This window comes from Canis aureus, chromosome 32 (assembly GCF_053574225.1).
Source record: "Canis aureus isolate CA01 chromosome 32, VMU_Caureus_v.1.0, whole genome shotgun sequence".
In the NCBI taxonomy this organism is placed as follows: Eukaryota; Metazoa; Chordata; class Mammalia; order Carnivora; family Canidae; genus Canis; species Canis aureus.
This window is the reverse complement of record NC_135642.1, coordinates 3,362,055-3,382,656: the sequence shown is the minus strand read 5'-3', so window position 1 is coordinate 3,382,656 and position 20,602 is coordinate 3,362,055.

Genomic DNA, 20,602 nt, shown 5'->3' with positions numbered 1-20,602 from the left:
AGTATGTGGTCTATTCTGGAGAAAGTTCCATGTGCACTTGAGAAGAATGTTTATTCAGTTCAGTTCAGTTTAGATATAAAGTTCTGTAGATATCTGTGAAATCTATCTGCTCCAGTGTATCATTTAAAGCTCTCGTTTCTTTGGAGATGTTGTGCTTAGAAGACCTATCGAGGGTAGAAAGACCTAGATATATGTCACCAGTATTTCTTCACTTTCGGTATTAATTGGTTTAAATATATGGTAGCTCCGATATTCGGTGAGTATATATTGAGGATTGTTAAGTCCTCTTGTTGGATAGATCCTTTAAGTATGATTTAGTGTCTGTCTTCATCTCTCACTATAGTCTTTGGGGTAAATTTTAGTTTATCTGATATAAGGATGGCTACCCCTCCTTTCTTTTGAGGACCATTTGAATGATAAATGGTTCTCCAACCCATTATTTTCAGATTGTAGGTGTCCTTCTATCTAATATGAGTCTCTTGTAGCCAGGAAATAGTTGGGTCCTGCTTTTTTATCCAGTCTGAATCCCTGCGCCTTTGAGGGGGTTATTAAGCCCATTCACGTTCAGAGTTACTATCAACAGATATGAGTTTAGTTTCATCATGATACCTATTCAATCCTTGTTTTTGTGGATTGTTCCACTGAACTTCTTTTTAAAGGGGAATTTTAAGAGTCCCCCTTAAAATTTCTTGCAGAGCTGGTTTGGAGTTCACAGATTCCTTCAGTTCCTGCCTGTCTTGGAAGCTCTTTATCTCTCCTTCCATTTTGAATTAGAACCTTGCTGGATAAAGTATTCTTGGTTGCATATTCTTCTCATGGAGGACCCTGAATATATCCGGCCAGTCCTTTCTGGCCTGCCAGGTAGCTGTGGAGACGTCTGCTGTTACCCTAATGCTCTTCCCCATAAAGGTCAGGATTTTCTTGTCTCTTGCTGCTTTAAGGATCTTCTCTTTATCTTTGGAATTTGCAAGCTTCACTATTAAATGTCGAGGTGTTGGACGTTTTTTATTGATTTTAGGGGGGGGATCTCTCTATTTCCTGGATCTGAATGCCTGTTTCCCTTCCCAGATTAGGAACGTTTTCAGCTAGGATTTGTTCAAATACATATTCTGGCCCTCTATCCCTTTTGGCGCAGTCGGGAAACGCATTTACACATAGGTTTTTCTTCCTCAGACTGTCGTTTATTTCCTTTAATCGGTCTTCCTGGTCTTTTAATTGTCTGTCTCTTTTGTCCTCAGTTTCCCTCTTTGCCATCAACTTGTCTTCTATGTCACTCACTCGTTCTTCCACCTCGTTAACCCTCATCTTTAGGACTTCTAGTTTGGATTGCATCTCATTCAATTGACTTTTAAATTTCGGCCTGATTGGATCTAAATTCTGCAGTCATGAAGTCTCTTGAGTCCTTTAGGCTTTTTTCTAGAGCCACCAGTAGCTGTATAATAGTGCTTCTGAATTTGTTTTCTGACATTGAATTGTAATCCTGATTTGTAACTCTGTTGGAGAGAGGACTGTTTCTTTCTTTTGGGGTGAGCTTTTCTTTGTAGTCATTTTCCTCAGTTCAGAGTGGCCAGAAACAAGTGTATTGGGAATAAGAGAAAAAGAGAGGATAGAGAAAAGGAAAGAGAAGAGAAAAAGAAAAAAGGAAAAAGGACTATAAAAGCAAAAAAGAGAATAAAAGGAGAAAGAAAAAGAAAGAAAGGGGGAGAAAAAGGGTGGGGGAAGCTATCAGAAATAAATAAAACATGGGGGAGTATCTTCTGATTCTGTATACTTTAAGTCCCTTGACTTCCCCTGGAACTTGTCCGTCTAGCTGGTCTTCTGGGGGAGGGGCATATTGTGCTGATTTTCAGGTGTTAGCCCTTGGGGGAGCTCCTCTCCCCCTGCCAGGGGAAGCGCTCAATGGGGGTAGTTTACCCCATGAAGCCCAAGGACAAACAACCCCAGTGGCAGTGGCCAGGTCTGAAAACCGGTATTCAGCCCCCACAGTAACTCCAGAACAGTCCATCTGCAGGGCCTGGAGGCTCCGGGGTGAGGCGGCTGATCTGCTGAGCTCTTGGCCGGAGCGTCATTGCTGTCCTGGGCCCTCCGTTCCTCTGCCTGTCCTGGGGGAGGCCGAATCCTGGGCTGTGTCATGGCGCCCTGTGCTCCGGGGCCTGTGCTGTTGGATTCTCGCTCCCAGCCATGCAGCCACCTCTCCACGGAGCCGCCGCCCTAGCCCCTCTGAGCTGCTGTAGGAGCTGCGCAGCCCCCTCCACATGGAGTCTCTTCCTCTGCCCTAGGTTTCGCCACCTAGCTGCTCCCAGGGACCCGCAGCCCCCTCCACACAGAGCCGCCACCTGAGCCCCTCAGAGCTGCTCCTGGGTCAATGCATGTGCCCTGCAGCCCTTAGGGAGCTCGGTTAACTCTCTTGGGAGTGCAGGTGTCTGTTATTTTCCCATGGACCCCAAGGGTATCCCCACTCTCCTGGGGTCCTGCTCTGAATCCCTGCGGGCGCCATTCCACCTTGGAAGATTGGTGCAGCTCCTGCATCTCTGGGACAGAGCTCTCCTGACCAGGGGGCACTCGCCCTGGCCTTAGCCCGGCTCCTCGGGGGCCTCTCCCCCTTGGATGCCTTTTGTTTCTTTATTCCTTTTTTGGTCTTCCTACCTTGATAGAAGCGCGAACTTTTCTCTCTGTAGCATTCCAGCTGATATATGTTTAAATCTCAGGTCGAATTCCTAGATTTTCAGGATGATTTGAAGGTTATCTAGGTAATTTGGTGGGGACAGGTGACTTGGGGACCCTTCTCTTCCACCATCTTGCCCTTCTTCCTGTATGTTGCCTTTTAGGTTTGGTTGTTTCCTTCACTTTGTGGAAGCTTTTCAATTTGATGAAGTCCCAATAGTATTTTTGCTTTTGTTTCCCTCACCTCAGAGGCATATCTAGAAAGAAGATCCAATGGCCTATGTCATAGATCTTTCTGCCTATCTTTTCTTCTTTGTATGGTTTCAGGTCTCACATTTAGATCTTTCATCCATTTTGAATTTATTTTTTATATATATGGTGTAAGAAAGTGGTCCAGTTTCATTCCTCTGCATGTGGCTGCCTGGTTTTCCCAACACCATTTGTTCTTATCCTGGGGTCAGGTTTAGGGTTTCTTGAAGAGACTGTCTTTGTGCCATTGGATATTCCTTCCTGCCTTGTTGTCCATTAATGGATCATAGATACATGTTTGTATCTTGTTTTGGCTTTCCATTCTGTTCTATTGATCTAAGCATCTCCTGTTGGGAGATCCCTGATTGCTGATTCAATTTCTTTGCTGGTTATCGGTCTTTTCAAGTTTCTTATTTATTCATTTTTCATTTTTGCTATCTTATATATTTCTAGGAATTGATCTATTTCTTCCAGGTTCTAGGTTGCTGGCATATAATTTTTCATCATATTCTCTTATTATCGTTTGTATTTCTCTAGTGTTGGTTGTTATTTCTCTTTTCTCATTTGTGATTTTATTTCAGTCCTTTCTCATCTTTTTATCTTTTCTCTTTTTTAAATATTTTATTTATGTATTCATGAGAGACACAGAGAGTCAGAGGTATAGGCAGAGGGAAAATGAGGCTCCATGCAGGGAGCCTGATGTGGGACTTGATTCCCCAGGACCCCGGGATCATGACCTGTCCCAAAGCAGATGCTCAACCACTGAGGCACCCAGGTGCCTTGCTGATTCAATTCCTCTGCTAGTTATGGGTCTGTTCACATTTTCTATTTTTTCCTATTTAAGTTTTGCTCTTTTGCACATTTCTAAGGATTTGTCCATTTATTCCAGGTCTCCCAGTTTGTTAACATATATTCTGTCATTGTATTCCCTTATAATTGTCTTATTTTTCTGGTGTTGATTGTGATCACTCTTCTCTCATTTGTGATTTTATTTATTTAGGTCTTTTCTCTTTTCTCATTTGTAAGGCTGGATAAGGCTTGATTCCATTTATTAATTATTTTGAAGAACCATCTCTTTGTTTTGTTATTCCATTCTACTGTTTTTTTAATTTCTGTATTGTTTATTTCTGCTCTCATCTTTATTTTTCCCTCTTCTGTAGGCTTTAGGCTTTGTTTGCTATTCCTTTTCCAGCTCCTTTAGGTGTAGGGTTAGGTTGTGTATTAGAGACTTCTTGTTTCTTGAGGTAGGCCTGTATTGCTATGTACTTCCCTCTTTGGACTGCCCTTTCTACATCCCAGTGGTTTGGAGAAACATGTTTTTATTTTCATTTGTTTTAAATTTCCTCTTTAATTTCCTGGTTGCTCCATTCATTCTCTAGTAGGATGTTCATAATCTCCACGTATTTTTGGATTGTCCAAATTTTTTCTTACTGTCAACTTCGAGTTTCATAGAGTCATGGTCCAAAAAGGTACATGGTGTGATATCAACCTTCTTGTACCTGTTGTACCTGTTGAGGGCTGATTTGTGGCCCATGATATGATCTGTTCTGGAGAATGTCCCATGTGCACTTGAAAGGAATGTGTATTCTACTTTAGGAAGAAATGTTCAGACTATATCTGTTGAGTCCCTGTGGTCCAGTGTGTCAAGGCTATTTTTCTCATGTTGATTTTCTGCATAGACAATCAGTCCATTTCCATAAGTGGGTGTTTAAATCCCCTGTCAGTGTATTATTATCAGTGTGTTCCACTATGCTTGTTAAGTGGTTTCCATATTTAGGTACTGCCATGTTGGCAGCATAAATATTTAGTTGTTTGATCCTGATAGTCTTTTTAATTATGAAATAATGTTCTTCTTCATCTCTTCTTACAGTATTTGTTCTTTCTTTTTTGAGATTTATTTTATTTATTTATTTTTGAGAGATACAAAGAGAAGCAGAGGCAGAAACATAGGCAGAGGGAGAGACAGGCTCCCCAAAGGGATGCCGATATGGGACTCGATCCTGGGATCCCAGGATCACACCCTGAGCTGAAGGCAGATGCTCAACCACTGAGCCACAAGGTGTCCCCCAGGGTTTGGTTTCAAATCTAGTTAGTCTGATATAAGTATGGGTTCTCCAGGTTTCTTTTCATAACCATTAGCGTGATAGATGATTTTCCATCCCCTGACTTTCAATCTCCCGGTTTCTATAGGTCTAACGTGAGCATCTAGTAGGCAGCATACTGATGGATCTTGTTCTTTTAATAACGATTTTATATTTGAGAGCATGAGAGAGAGAGAGAGAGAGAGAGGCAGAAAATTAGGCAGAGAGAGAAGCATGCTCCTCACTACTAGCACACTATGGGACTCAATCCCAGACTCCAGGATCACACCCGGAGTCAAAGGCAGAGGCTCAACACCTGAGCCACCCAGGCATCCCGGATCCTGTTTTTTAAGCCACTCTGATACCCTCTATCTTTTGATTGGAGTATTTAGTCTATCAGCATTCAGAGTGATTATTGAAAGATATGAACTTACTGCCTTTGTGTTACTGGTAGAGTTGGTGTTTTCAGTGACTTTCTCTGGTCCTTTCTAGTCTTTGTTGCTTTTGGTCTCTTTTTTTCCCCCACTAGAAGAGTCCCTCTTAAAATTCCTTACTGGATTGGTTAAGTGGTCATGAACTCCTTTATATTTTGCCTGTCTGGGAAATCTTTATATCTCCTTCTATCCTGAATGACACCCTTGCTGAAGAAAGAATTTATAAAAATTAGACTCTTATAAAAAGAAATTTAAAAACATAAAATAAATTTTTGGTGTTATGATTGAAGAAAATGGCATTTAGGAGGAAAACCAGAAGCTGAAAGATAGGAGGACAGATTTCACCCTCCGTAGCCTTCACAGGGACCTGGTGTCCTTTCTTAGGAGGGCCCCCCTCCATAGGATGCTTCCTGCTCCTCTGCGCTCCTTGTTGGAACCCAGCAGGCACATCTCCGTACCTCTGACACCTCTATAGTTGTGGTTTATAACATCTTCCATGTATCCTTTTGGGGACCACAGCGTCGTGTATGGAATCATCGGCTGCTGTTTGACAACACTGGGGGGATTCTGATTTTTGTTGGTTTTGGGGTGTGTGTGTGTCTATCACATGCAGCTATCACGTGCAGCTATCGGATCCTCTGGCTGGGTCACCCAAACGCCAAAATGGTGGGCACAACATCATTTCTGGTGCTGGAGCTGGGCGGCTACTGGGGTCTCCTGGCCGACCCTGTGCTGGCTCATGCCATGACTTTCCGCTGGAGTGTCTGCTGAGATGAAATTCCGGCTTGACCACATTTCTAGGTCGTGCATTGGGTCCTGCCAAGCACCTTGTGCTTCTCTTCTCCCTGATGCCTCTCCAGCAGGGAGCCAGACCTCAGGGCCGCTCTGGGGGGTGCTCCTGAGGAGGTGGGTGCACATGGAGGGGAGCCCTGGGGCTGCCTGTGTGTGGGAGTCGGGGTGGGGACGGGGATGGGGTTCCTCAGTCTCCTGTGCTGCCTGGCCTTCAGGTCGAGTCCCATGCTCACCAAGCACCTACTCACTCGGGCAAGGAGGGTGCCCTCCACACGGTGGTGTGAGAGATCCAGCACCACAAGGTGTGCACGCTGAGTCCACCTGGTGCGGGTGGCCCAGGTGCATGAGCTGCAAGTGTGGGACCCAGGAAATTTAACAAAAATCTCCTACCCCTGAGCAAGCAGAGCAGGACTGATTCCATTTTGCGCTACACCCGTCACCTTCCCTATGACCCCCTCATCACCTGATTATGGCTTAAGGCGCTGCCCTACCCTAGTCAGATTACTGGGCACACCCTAATCAGAAATCAGCTCATAACAGTGAACCCTGCTTTGTGCCCACGAAATCTGTGCGCCGATTCTGACCAAAGTAATAGACCAGCTCAAGTGGATACTATACGGTAAGGTGCAATTCAATCGGCCACCTGAGTGTGAACTGACATGACTGTGCAAATTTCTGCATATCCCATGGTCCACTGGCCCCTATAAAGTTGCTATGCCTCTTAGTCTCAGGGTCCAAGTCCCTGCTCCGCTGTGTCGGGTGCACTTGGACACAAGCTCCAGTTTGTAAAGAAGACTTGCGAGTTTGCATCGGTGTTGTCTCCTCAGTGGTTTCTCGGTTTCACAATCTTGGGCATAACACAAGGGACTACTGTCCTGACATCCCTTCTAGGGCCATGCTGACTGCTCTGCAGACCCTCTCTGCCCCAGGCTCATAGGCAAGGAGATGTGGGGAGGGGAGGAAGTGCCCCGTACCTGGCCAGCCACGACCTCCTGGACAGAGAGAGCACAGACATCCGGGTCGCTTTGCACAGACCCTGGTGACCTGAGGCTTCTTGGCTGTCACTCTGTCCCAGGCCCTCCTGGACCGTGGGGCACAGCCTGAGTCCCAGTAAAGTCTGTCAGGTCCTGAACCCGGTATCTGGCCACCTGTGGAAGGCACGTGGGGACGTCAGCTGGGTGTTCCTGGTGGCGCCCCTGCAGGGGCCGGTGGGGCCAAGGTGGTACCCCCTCCTCCTCTCTTGGTGTCTTTCCATGCCCCGTTAACAGTGTTCTGGGAGACACAGAAACAGGCTGGCTGTGCATTTGCGCACCACAACACTTTATTGACTTTCTACAGTAAATGGGTTCAGAGTCGAGGGTGCACGCCTTCCCCTGGGGAGGGAGACCTTTCTGTCCTTTAGGGGAGGGCAAGAATGACATGTGTTGGGGGGCGGGTGCTGGAGTCCCCCACCTGGGAGCAGGTGTGGACTCTGGGTGGGGGCGTGTGTCCTGAGATTTCAGTCTGATAGACAGTTCAGAGGACAGCAGAGCTGACCTGGACCTGTACCTCATGGGCTTCTGTGCTGGGCCCCGCAGGGCCGCTGGACCCCAGCCTCGGGATCCCTGGGGCCCCAGCACCTGAGGAGCCTGCCTCCTGGTGTAGGTGCGGGTGGGGCCCACCATCCTACCCCAGGGCCCAGGAGTCAACATCCAGCTGTGAGAGGGCTCCCTCAGTCCGGGGCCAAAATCCAGGGCTGGCCAGGGCCATGTGGGCTGGATCCCATTAGTCTTTGTGTTGGGCCTGGGGTGAGGGCTCAAATCACCCCAGCCCTCACAGAGCCCAGGGCCAGGCCAGCCCAGATCCCCATGGGTTAAGGGCTGGTGTCCTGTGCAGGGTGTGCCGCCCTAAATGAGGGACAGTGGGCGGAGGCAGGGCACAGTGGGTCCTCTGCACCACTCACCCGCACCCACCCTGTTGGGGGCTCCCTGTCTTCCCTCCTCCCTGCAACCCATGTGTACTCTATGGGACAACTGGGCTTCTGATGGGATCAGGGTATCCAGAGAACCCCAGGGAGGCTGAGCATGTCCCACAGGGGGCACCTGCACTGGGTCCTTGCTGGGGGTCAATGGTGTGGTGGTAGATGGTGTGGGGGCAGGGGTATGATGGTGGTGGAGAGTGGGGAATGGTGTAGGGGTGATGGTGTTGGGGTATGGTGTGAGTGGGAATTGTGTGGGGCTGCGTGGTTTTGACAGGGATGGAGTCTGTGGGATGCCATTGGGGATGATGATGTAGGGGGATGGTGTGGGAGTGGTGAATGATGGGTATGTCGTAGGGGGCCTGTGGAAAAAGGGCATCTCCTTCCTCTAAGATGCACAAGGAGACATCTACAGTTAAAAGCGACTAGTCTTGGGTTTGCAGTGACACCTGCCCCTGCAGCACCGTGTGGTCAGTGCAGGGCCCTGGCTGGACTGGGGGCATTATCTGGGGGTCATTATACTACATAGGTTTTCAAATTGCAAATTTTCTCAAATGAAATGCATAGAATTTAGAAATATATAAAGCACCGAGAGTGGGTCTCACTCTGACCCGTACGACCCTCATGGGATTGATGTGTGTCCTGCTCCAGCCACGGTCATGCCGCCTGGCCCCCAGTCCGGCTCCTGCCCCCCACGTCCCCCACCCCATCCCCTGCTTCTCAGGGGGCCATCCCTCTCCCCTTTGGCGTTCAGCTCCCATGGCAACCCCTGGAGGCCCCATCCTACTGGGCTCCTCATCCCCGAGGCACTGGGAGTGTGGGCACGGGGTCATCCCCAGCATCCTACCATGGAGTAGTGTTTTGTTGGCTGCTATTGCTCCCCCCGGCCTCAGAAACCCGTTTTCCCTACCCAGAAGGCCCCGGGCCTTGCTAGAAACCCGTTTTCCCTACCCAAAGCCCCCTGGCCCAGCAGCCTCACCCGACCCCCTAGCCATCCCAAAATACGGTGTGGCTGCCGAATGTCCTGTTGATGTCCAAGTCTACCTGGGTGATGTCCCTGGAGGAGACCAGGACCTCCTCTTTTTTTTCCTGTGGGAAAACTGGGGAGGAGGAGCAGGCATCAGGGACACAGACCCCCACCTGTCACGAGCTGCCGTGCTGGCCAGGGAGCCCTGGGACCACCAGGGGAGTGTGTCCTGCCAAAACCCCCTTCCTTCCCCTGGGAGGCCGGGCATGGCGGGAGTGCCCACCATGCCCGTGGGACCTGTGTGAGGGCCTGTGCCCAGCTGTTGTGGGCGAGGAGGTGACTGAGGGTCAGCCTGGGTGGGAGGGGATAAGGGTTCAGCCCAGGTGGGAGGGGACATGGGGATGTTGTGCCCAAGATTGCGAATCCAAGAAACCACTATGGAGCTGACACTGATGCAAACCCACAAGGATTGATTTCCAAACTCGAGCCTGCGTCCAAGTACACCAGACACAGCGGAGCAGGGACTTGGACCACGAGGTGGGTTTTTGCTTAGTTTTAAGGGCTTGTATCGGAGACCTCCAGAAGGGCTGGAGTAATTCCTCAAGTTCTGTTTACATTTTGATATGGGGCCTTCAAGGGCATTGACCTCTGTTCCCATTCTAATAGGCGCTTCCATCCCTTGGCGTGGACTCAGTTCTTATTCTATTGTGGGGGTTTCTAGGACATGAAGCTGTAAACTTTTGTTTTTTTCCTGTAACTGAAGTAATGTAAATTTCATCTCTTCTTCACAGGGGCCTGGGATGGCTGGACATGTTCGAACGCTGAACTTAAAGCGGAAAGGCCTTCATTTTCTCAGCCTCCTTGCGTCCCATCCCATCCTATCTAGCTCTTTTCCCCTTTTCCGGACCTCCTGAGAGAGCAATTGCAAGTGACCTCAGCGTGGCAGGGTGTGTTGGACACGACCAGGGATTTGGGATCAGGAAGACCTGGGTTGCGTACACCCCGGCTGTACAGCGGGATTCGATGCTGCAGACTCTTATTCCCTAAGGCTATCTTGAAAACTGACTTTCACATAGAAAAGCTGTCCTTTATGTTTAAAAGATGAGGAGTGAGTCAAAGCCTTTTTTCTCTGCCCATCTGATTGCTCAGATTCCAATCTGAGATGTATTTCCTGTTAATAAGGATAATTTACTATCCATAGTACTATGGTGAAAATATTCTGACACAAGTAATTCAGAGGGATGAGGGTTTCTCATCTCTTTCTTCACAGCTCAGTCACTCCTCAGGAAATGCATCTTTATGGATTTGGAAAGAACTGAGAGACATTATTACCAATGGTCTTATTATGTGAAGGATTCTTCCCTGAGAATCTTCCCCAGTTTCAACTGACACTGAAACACTTTGAACTCTTTGGAAGACAAATGTCAAGGAAATAAATGTTATGCATTGCTAATTTTAATTGCACTTGCAATATGGTGTCTATTATACTAGAAGTATTTTTATCTGATTTTTGCTATTTATTATCCATTCCTGCTTTTCAGGTTGAGGAGGCATTATACGTTTTTATAAGTGTTTTTCTTTCCTTCTGATGTAAAATTCTTACTCTGTTTCCATCAAAGGAACTCTTTAAGAATAAGGCAACAGTTAATTAAACTATTCTTAAAATGTCTTCACACTTGGATCCTGATTCATTTAAGTCAATTTTCAAAATAAATCTTATTTATTAGGAAAAAAACAAAGATATATAGGGAAATTGAGAAGATAGTACAGAGCATTCGCATGCACTTGCACTCAATTTCTCCAATTATTGATATCTTATATTAGTACGGTACAAATATGAGCTAATGAATCAATATTAAAATAGTCGCATTAACCAAAGACCATACTTTATTCAGATTTCCTTAGTTTTTGCTAAGTTACCATCCCTCATATCACATTCCATTTGTCCTCCTGTTTTCTTAGGCTCCTCTGGATTGTGACAGTCTTTCAGCCTTTCCTTGTTGTTGTTGCACTGGAACTCTTTGAGAAGTAGAGTATTTTGTAAAATTTCCCTCAGTTGGGACATGTCTGTTGTTTATCTCATGATTGAATTGTTTTTGTGGATTTTATGCAGAGATATACTGCCATTTTTATTATATCATATAAAGGATCGATACTATCAACATGATTTATCAGTCTTGGTATCGATCTGATAATCTTGCTGAGGTAGTGTTTGTCATCTTTCTCCATAGTTAAGTGATTCTTTTTATTATTATTAATTATTGTTATTATCATCATATTATTTTGTTTTTCATAATATATTTTGTAGAAGGAAGTTACTATGTGTATTCCACACGTAAGAGTGGGAAGCTATGCTCATCAACATGAGAGTGGAATGTCTGCACAAATTGTTTGAAACTCTTCTACAAGGGAGATTTCTCTTCCTTGTGGGTTTCTTTTTTTTGTTTCTTTTTCAAAGATGTTATTTATTTATTTGAGAGAGAGAAGAGAGAAAAAGCATGAGTGAGAGAAGCAGAGGGAGAGGGAGAAGCAGGTTCCCTGCTGAAAACGGAGCCTTCCTTGGGACCTGGATCATGATCTGACTTAAGGTAGAAGCTTAACTGACTGAGCCACCCTGGTGCCACTCTTTCTTTCTTTCTTTCTTTCTTTTTTTTTAAATAATAAATTTATTTTTTATTGGTGTTCAGTTTTCCAAATCAGAATAACACCCAGTGCTCATCCCGTCTAGTGACCCCTCAGTGCCCGTCACCCATTCACCCTCAACCCTGTCCTCCTCCCCTCAGTCACCAAGAGTTCATTTCCTAGAGTTAGGAGTCTTTATGTTCTGCCTCCCTTTCTGATATTTCCCACACATTTCTACTCCCTTCCCTTATATTCCCTTTAAGTATTACCTATATTCCCCAAATGAATGAGAACATACAATGTTTGTCCTTCTCTGATTGTCCTACTTCACTCAGCATAATACCTTCCAGTTCGATCCACCTTGAAGCAAATGGTGTGTATTTGTTGTTTCTAATGGCTGAGTAAGGCCCACCTTTTCTCTCTCTTCATCTTCTGAGTCCCCTATGGTATGAATGTTATTGTTTTAATAAGTGGCTGACTTCCCTACGTCTGCCTCTGTGGTCCATAACCTTTCTTGTTTTTAAGGCTTCCAGTTGGGACTGCATCTCAGTTATAGCATTTTTAACGTTGGACTGACTTGATTTTAGCTCTTTTATTTCTACAGTAAGGGATTCTCTAGTTTTCTTCTGTGCTCTTTTTCCAGCCCAGCTGCTATCTTTATAATCATTGTTTTAAACTGTAGTTAGACATCATATATGTTTATTGATGAACTTCCTAGCTGTGAGTACTACCTCATGTTATTTTATGGAGGAGAATTCTCCATCTCATTATTTTTTCCAGAAAAGAAAGAAGGAAGAAAAAGAAAAACCAAGAAAAACAATAACAACTGCCCTCCAAAAAAACCCACCAGATTATTTTGGCCTGATTGTTAAAAGATTCTAAATCCCAAAATATGAAACACAATTAAACTACCATAAAAGTAAAAATAAGAAATATATAAGGTCTGTGTGGGGTCTGGGGATGGGCCTTGGCGCTGATTGTCAGGTGCACATCTGCCTGGGAGTTGCACTTGTGGGGGTCAGAGTCGGGGTGGGCGTCAGTGCCTCTGGGCTCCAGTGGGCGGCACTGTGCTGTTCCCTGATTCCTGGCCCTGATGGGCGGGATGCTGGTGGGGACGCTGGGTCCTCTGCCTCTGGGGCTGAGCATCCCGCCCCCCAGTCTGCTGGGGCCTCCACAGAAGAACCCCGAAGCCCCCGGGTCTCCGTGGTTTCGCTCAGAACCCTGCGTTCACTCTACCTGCGTCCGAGCTTCTTTTGGTTTTCTTTTTTTATCTCAGACTGTTGTGCCCAAGATTGTGAATCTGAGAAATCACCAAGAAGCCAACACCAATGCAAACACATGAGGGTTTATTTACAAGCTCGAGCTTGTGTCCAAGTATACCCAACACAGTGGAGCGGGGACTTGGACCCCGAGGTGGGTTTTAGTTTATTTTTAAGAGTTGGTCTCGGGGAACTCCCGAAGGGCTGGAGTAATTCCTCAAGTTCTGTTTACATTTTGATATGGGGCCTTCAATGGCATTGAGATCTGTTCTAATAGGGGCTTCCTGCCCTTGGACTGGGCTCAGTTTTTATTCTATTGTGGGGCTTGCTGTGTCCTGAGAGTGAGCATTCAGGAAGGAAATGATGGATGTGACTCCCTTCTCAGGAGCATCACAGAGAATAAATAAGGAGACTGAACAAAAAGAGCACAAGACATTGGGGGCTTCATCCATATCACAAGGGACTCCTCAGAACCACAGGGTAAGTGAATGGGTAGAATGAATGGTAGGGTCAGGGGAGGTGAGACAGTTGGTGGTTTGGCTTAGGTTAGATGTTAGGTGTTTGTGATTAACCTTATGGTTACGGATTAGAGGTTAGGGTGAGGGATAAGGGTAAGGGTCAGTGGTTAGGAGTTCGGATGGGGGTTAGGGATTAGGGAATGAGGTTAGGGTTAGTGACAGTATTTAGAGTTAGGGTTAGGGTTATGCTTTAGGGTTTAGGGCAGGAGGTTTGGAGGTGGGGTTAGGGTTATGTTTACAGTTAGGGTTGGGTTAGGTTTGCAGTTAGGGTGAGGTGTTAGGGTGTGAGTTAGGGTTAGGGGTAAGGGTTAGGGGTTAGGGTAAAATTTAGGGCTAGGTTTAGGGTTCAGGCAAGGGTTAGGTTTAGGATAGGGGTTAGGGATAGGGATAGGATTAGAATTTAGTTAGGGTTTAGGGTCAGGTCAGGGTCAGGGTCAGGGTACAGTTTTGGAAAAGGGTAATAGATAGGTATAGGGAGAGGTTTAGGAGTTAGTTTTAGGGTACAGGTTAGAGTACAGTTAGGGGTATGTGATAGGATTAGTATTACAGGGTTAGGGTTAGGGTACAGGTTAAGTTTAGGAATACGATTTGAGTACATTAAGTTAAGGTTAGGGTTAGAGGTTAGGGTTAGATTTAAGGTAGGGGTCAGGGTTAAGGGTTTAGAATAGGTTTAGGATATAGGGTGAGGGTTGGCATGAAGGTTCCGTGAATGTGTTTTGGTCTTGGGGTTTGTGTTTGGTTTACGATTAGTGATGGGTCTTGTTTAAGGGTTAGGTTAACATTAAGATTAAGTGTAGGGTTTGGCTTATGTCTGTGTATGGTTAGAGTTTGGGTCTTGGCATGTGCCTGCACTGGGACTCCTAGCATCTTGGGCAGTTTAGTTTTATGCACTCTATTTAGGTTTTGGGTTCAAAGATAGCCTGACTCCACCAAGTCAGTGGCCTCCCCAGAGCATCAAAATCCTGGCTTCTGCTGGGGTGAGAATAGACATGGCAGGTTCTCCCGACCTGAGCTAAGGAGGGGATTTGTGGCTCTAAAGACTCTTTATTTGGATTTTCAGTTGCCTTTCTGATTTTATCTCTTGTGTGCACATGTTTTCTCTATACTACCAGTTATTATTTTAAAGTTTTACTTGAATTCCTGTTTGTAAACACAGTATGATATAGTTTCAGGTTTACCACATAGTGGTTAGACCCTTGGATACAATGCCTGGTACTGGTCACAGGTGCCCTCCACTATCCCCATCCCCTGATTCACCATCCTCCCCACCTTCCCCTGGTATTTATTAGTTGATTCTCTGTGGTTAAGAGTGTGTATCTTGGTTTGCTTCTCTCATGCCTCCTCCGCCACTTTGCCAGTTTGTTTGGTTTCTCAAAATTCACATGTGAATGCAATTGTATGGTATTTGGTATCTGTCTTTCTCTGACTGAGTTCATTTAGCATAAATCCTTTCCACTCCTTCCACGTCACCGTAAATGGAGTCATTTCATCCCTTCTGATGACCGAGTGATGTCGCAGTGTGTATATTTACCACATCTTTCTGCCCATTCATCAGTCGATGGACATCTGGGCTGTATCCACAGTCTGGCTGTTGTTGATAACGCTGCTACAAACATTGGGCTGCGTGTCCTTCCTCGAATCTACTAAAGTACTTCTCTATCCTCGGTGTAAATACCTAGCTGTGAAATTTTGGAATCGTAGGGTAGCTCTATTTTTAACTTCTTTTTTTAATTTTTTTTTAGTGATAGTCACAGAGAGAGAGGCAGAGACACAGGCAGAGGGAGAAGCAGGCTCCATGCCATGGAGCCCAAAGTGGGATTCGTTCTCGGGTCTCCAGGATCGCACCCTGGGCCAAAGACAGGTACCAAACCACTGCACCACCCAGGGATCCAATTTTTTTAACTTCTAAGGACCCTCCACACTGTTTTCCACAGTGGCTAAATCTGTTCGCATGCCCACTAGGAATGTAAGGAGGCTACCCTTTCTCCAAAGCCTCACCAACACCTGTTGTTTCTTGTGTTGTTAATTTTAGCCATTATGACGGCTCTCAGGTGACATATCATTGTGGTTTTGGTTTGCATTTCCCTGATGATGAGTGATGCTTTGTGTCTTTCCGTGAGTCTGGTGGCCATCTGGCTGTCTTGTCAGAGACAAAGTCCATTCATTTTTCTGCCCATCTCTAGTTGCATAATTTGTTTTTAGGATCTTGAGATTTATATTTCCTTTATGTGTTTTGCATACTAACTCTTTATTGGGTGTGTTGTTTACCAATATCTCCTTTCATTTTGTATGTTGCCTTTTAGCTTTGGTTGTTTCCTTCACTTTGCGGAAGCTTTTCATTTTAATGAAGTCCCAATAGCATTTTTGCTTTTGTTCCCTCGCCTCAGTGGCATATCTAGAAAGAAAAATCAGTGGCCAATGTCAAAGACGTTGCTGCCTATCTTTTCTTCTTTGATTGGTTTCAGGTCTCACATTCAGGTCTTTCATCCATTTTGAATTTATTTTTTATATATATGGTGTAAGAATGTGGTCCAGTTTCATTCTTATGCATGTGGCTGCCTGGTTTTCACAACAGCATTTATTCTTATCCTGGGGTCAGGGTTAGGGTTTATTGAAGAGACTGTTTTTCTGCCATTGGATATTCCTTCCTGCCTTGTTATCCTTTATGGGTCATAGATACAGGTTTGTATCTTGCTTTGGCTTTCTATTCCATTCTATTCATCTAAGCATCTCCTGTTGGGAGAACCCTGATTGCTGATTCAATTTCTTTGCTGGTTATCTGTCTGTTCAAATTTCTTATTTCTTCATTTTTAATTTTTGCTATGTTACATATTTCTAGGAATTGATCTATTTCATTCAGGTTCTAGGTTGCTGGCATATAATTTGTCATCATATTCTTTTATAATCGTTTGTATTTCTCTAGTGTTGGTTTTTATTTCTCTTCTCATCTGATTTTATTTGGGTCCTTTCTCAACTTTTTATCTTTTTTCTTTTTTAAATATTTTATTTATGTATTCATGAGAGACACAAAGATGCAGAGGTATAGGCAGAGAGAAAATGAGGCTCCATGCGGGGAGCCTGATGTGGGACTTGAACCCCTAGGACCCCGGGATCATGACGTGAGCCAAACACATGCTCAACCACTGAGGCACCCAGGTGCCTTGCTGATCAATTCCTTTGCTAGTAATGGGTCTGTTCACATTTTCTATTTCTTCCTATTTCAGTTTTGCTCATTTGCACATTTCTAGGGATTTGTTCATTTCTTCCAGGTCTCCCAGTTTGTTAGCGTAAAATCTTTCATAGTATTCCCTTATAATTGTCTTATTTTTCTGGTGTTGATTGTGATCTCTCTTCTCTCATTTGTGATTTTATTTATTTAGGTCTTTTCTCTTTTCTCGTTGATAAGGCTGGCTAGGGCTTGATCCATTTTATTACTTATTTTAAAGAACTAGCTCTTAGTTCTGTTATTCCATTCTACTGTTTTGTTTTTTCTGTATTGTTTATTTCTGCTCTGATCTTAATATTTTCCCTTCTTTTGTAGGCTTTAGTCTTTGTTTGCTATTCCTTTTTCAGCTCCTTCAGGTGTAAGGTTACGATGTGTATTGGAGACTTCTTGTTTCTTGAGGTAGGCCTGTATTGCTATATACTTCCCTCTTAGGACTGCCTTTGCTACATCCCAGAGGTTTGGAGAAACATGTTTTCATTTTCATTTGTTTTAAATTACCTCTTTAATTTTCTGGTTGCTCCATTCATTCTCTAGTAGGATGATCATAAACTCCACGTATATTTGGTCTGTCCAATTTTTTTCTTACTGTCGACTTCCAGTTTCATAGCGCCTTGGTCTGAAAATGTACAGGGTGTGAAATCAACATTCTTGAACCTGTTGTACCTGTTGAGGGCTGATTTGTGGGCCCTGATATGATCTGTTCTGGAGAATGTCCCATATGCAATTGAACAGAATGTTTATTCTCCTTTTGGATCTAATATTCTAACTATATCTGTTGAGTCCCTGTGGTCCAGTGTGTCAAGGCTATTGTTATCTTGTTGATTTTCTGCATAGACGATCAGTCCACTGTCATAAGTGGTTGTTGAAATCCTCTGTCAGTGTATTATTATCAGTGATTTCCTATACGTTTTTTGTTAATCGGTTTCTATATTTAGGTACTCAATTTGGCAGCATAAATAGTTGTTTGATCTTGATAGTCTTTTTAATTATGAAATAATGTTCTTCTTCATCTCTTCTTACAATATTTGTTGTTTCATTTTGAGATTTAAATATATTATTTATTTATTTTTGAGAGATACACAGAGAAGCGGAGGCAGAAATATAGGCAGAGGGAGAGGCAGGCTCCCCAAAGGGAGGGTGATGTGAGACTCGATCCTGGGATCCCAGGATCACACCCTGAGCCGACGGCAGATGCTCAACCACTGAGCCACCAGGTGTCCCCCAGGGTTTCATTTCAAATCTCGTTTGTCTGATATAAGTATGGGTCATCCAGCTTTCTTTTGATATCCATTAGCGTGGTAGATGATTTTCCCTCCCCTGACTATCAATCTGCTGGTGTCTATAGGTCTAAGGTGAGCATCTTGTAGGCAGCATACAGATGAATCTTGTTTTTTTAATAACGATTTTATTTATCAGAGAGAGAGAGAGAGAGGCCGAAAATTAGGGAGAGAGTGAAGCAGACTCCCCACCAGGAGCCCAATATGGGACATGATCCCAGACTCCAGGATCACAGCCTGAGTCAAAGGCAGATGCTCAACCCCTTGAACCACCCAGGTATCCCGGATCCTGTGTTTTAAGCCACTCTGATACCCTATATCTTTTGATTGGAACATTTAGTCTATCAGCATTCAGAGTGATTATTCACAGATATGAACTTTGTTCCTTTGTGTTACCAGAAGAGTTGGTGTTGCTGGTGACGTTCTCTGGTCCTTTCTAGTCTTTATTGCTTTTGGTCTCCTTTTGTCCCCCACTAGAAGAGTCCCTATTAATCCCTTACTGGACTGGTTAAGTGGTCATGAAATCCTTGATATGTTGACTGTCCAGAAAATCTGTCTCTCTCCTTCTCTCCTGAATGACACCCTTGCTGAAGCAAGAATTCATACAAATTGAACTCCAATAAAAAGGAATTTAAAAACATAAAATAAATTTTTGGTCTTATGATTGAGGAAAATGGCATTTAGGAGGAAAACCAGAAGCTAATAGAGAGGAGGACAGATTTCACCATCCGTAGCCATCACAGGGACATGGTGTCCTTTCCATGAAGGGGCCTCCCTTCCGTAGGATTCTTCCTGCACCTCTGTGCTCCTTGTTGGAAACCAGCAAGCACATCTCTGTATCTCTAGCACCTCTGCAGTCATGGTTTATTGCATCTTCCATGTATCCTACTGGGGACAACAGCGTCGTGTATGTAACCATCTGGCTCCTGTTAGACAACATTGGGGGGGATTCCGACTTCTGTTGGTTTTGGGGTGTGTGTGTGTCTATCACATGTAGCTATCACGTGCAGCTATCTGATCCTCTGGGTGGGTCACCCAAATGCTGAAATGGTTGGCACAACATCATTTCTGGTGCTGGTGCTAGGGGGTAGCTATGCTGTCCTGGCAGACCCAGGGATCCCTCATGCAGTGACTTTCTGCTGGAGGGTCAGCTGAGTTGGAAGGTCTGGATTGGCCATATTCCCATGTGCGGCAGTGGGTCCTCCCATGCGCTGGCTGCTTATCTTCTCCCTGATGCCTCTCCATCAGATAACCAGAACTTGGGGCCGCACTGCCCATGGGGGGGAGCCGTGGGGCTGCCTGTGTTTGGGAGTCTGGGTGGGGACTGGGTTGGGGTTCCTCGGTCCCCTGTGCTGCTTGGCCTTCAGGATGAGCCCCATACTCACCCAGTCCTAATCACTAGGGCGAGGAGGGTTCCCTCCACACCCTGGTGTGAGAGATCTAGCACCACAAGTTGTGCACGCCGAGTACACCTTGTGAGGGTGGCCCACGTGTGTGAGCTGCAGTGTGGGACCCAGGATATTTAACAAAAATCCCTTACCCCTGGACAAGCAGAGCAGGACTGATTCCATTTTGTGCTCCGCCTGTCATCTCCCTTATGACCCCACATGACTTGCTTATAGCTTAAGGTGCTGCCCCACCCGACTCAAGCCGCTGGGCACACCCTAGTTCGAAAATGGCTCATAACAATGTAACCCTGGTTTGTGCCCCATAAAACTGCGTGCCAATTCTGACTAAAGTAATAGGCCAGTTCAAGTCGATACTATAGGGTAAAGTGTAATTCAATCGGCCACCTGCATGTGGACCGACATGACTACGCATCTTTCAGCATTCCCATGGGCCACTGGCTCCTATAAAGCTGCTACGCCTCTTAGTCTCGGTGTCCAAATCCCTACTCCTCTGTGTCCGGTGCACTTGGACCCAAGCTCCAGCTTGTAAAGAAACCCTCGGGAGTTTTCATCGGTGTGGGCTCCTTGGTGGTTTCTCGGGTTCGCCATCTTGGGCACAACACAAGGGCCTGTTGTCCTGACATCCCTTCCAGGGCCACGCTACCGCCCAGCAGGCCCTCTGTGCCCCAGGCACACAGGCACAGGGGTTCGGGGAGGCGAGGAAGTGCCCCAGAACCCGGCCAGCCCCGGCCCCCTGGACAGAGGGAGCACAGACCTCCCAGGTCACTTTCCACAGATCCTGGTGACCTGAGGCTCCCTGGCTGTCACTCTGTCCCAGCCCCTCCTGGCCTGCGGGCACAGGCTGAGTCCCAGTAAAGTCTGTGGGGCCTGACTTTGGCGTCTGGCCGCCCCTGGAATGCACGTGGGGATGTCAGCTGGGTGTGCCTGGCAGCGGCACTGCAGGGGCTGTTTGGGACGTGGATGTACCCCCTCCTCCTCTCTCGGGGTCTCTCCTCACCCTCTGCACAGAGTCCTGGGAGACACAGAAAGGGGCTGGCTGTGTATTTTCGCACCACAACACTCTGTTGACTTTCTACACCAAATGGGCTCAGAGCCGAGGGTGCGCTCCTTCCCCTGGGGAGGGAGACCATTCTGTCCTTTAGGGGAG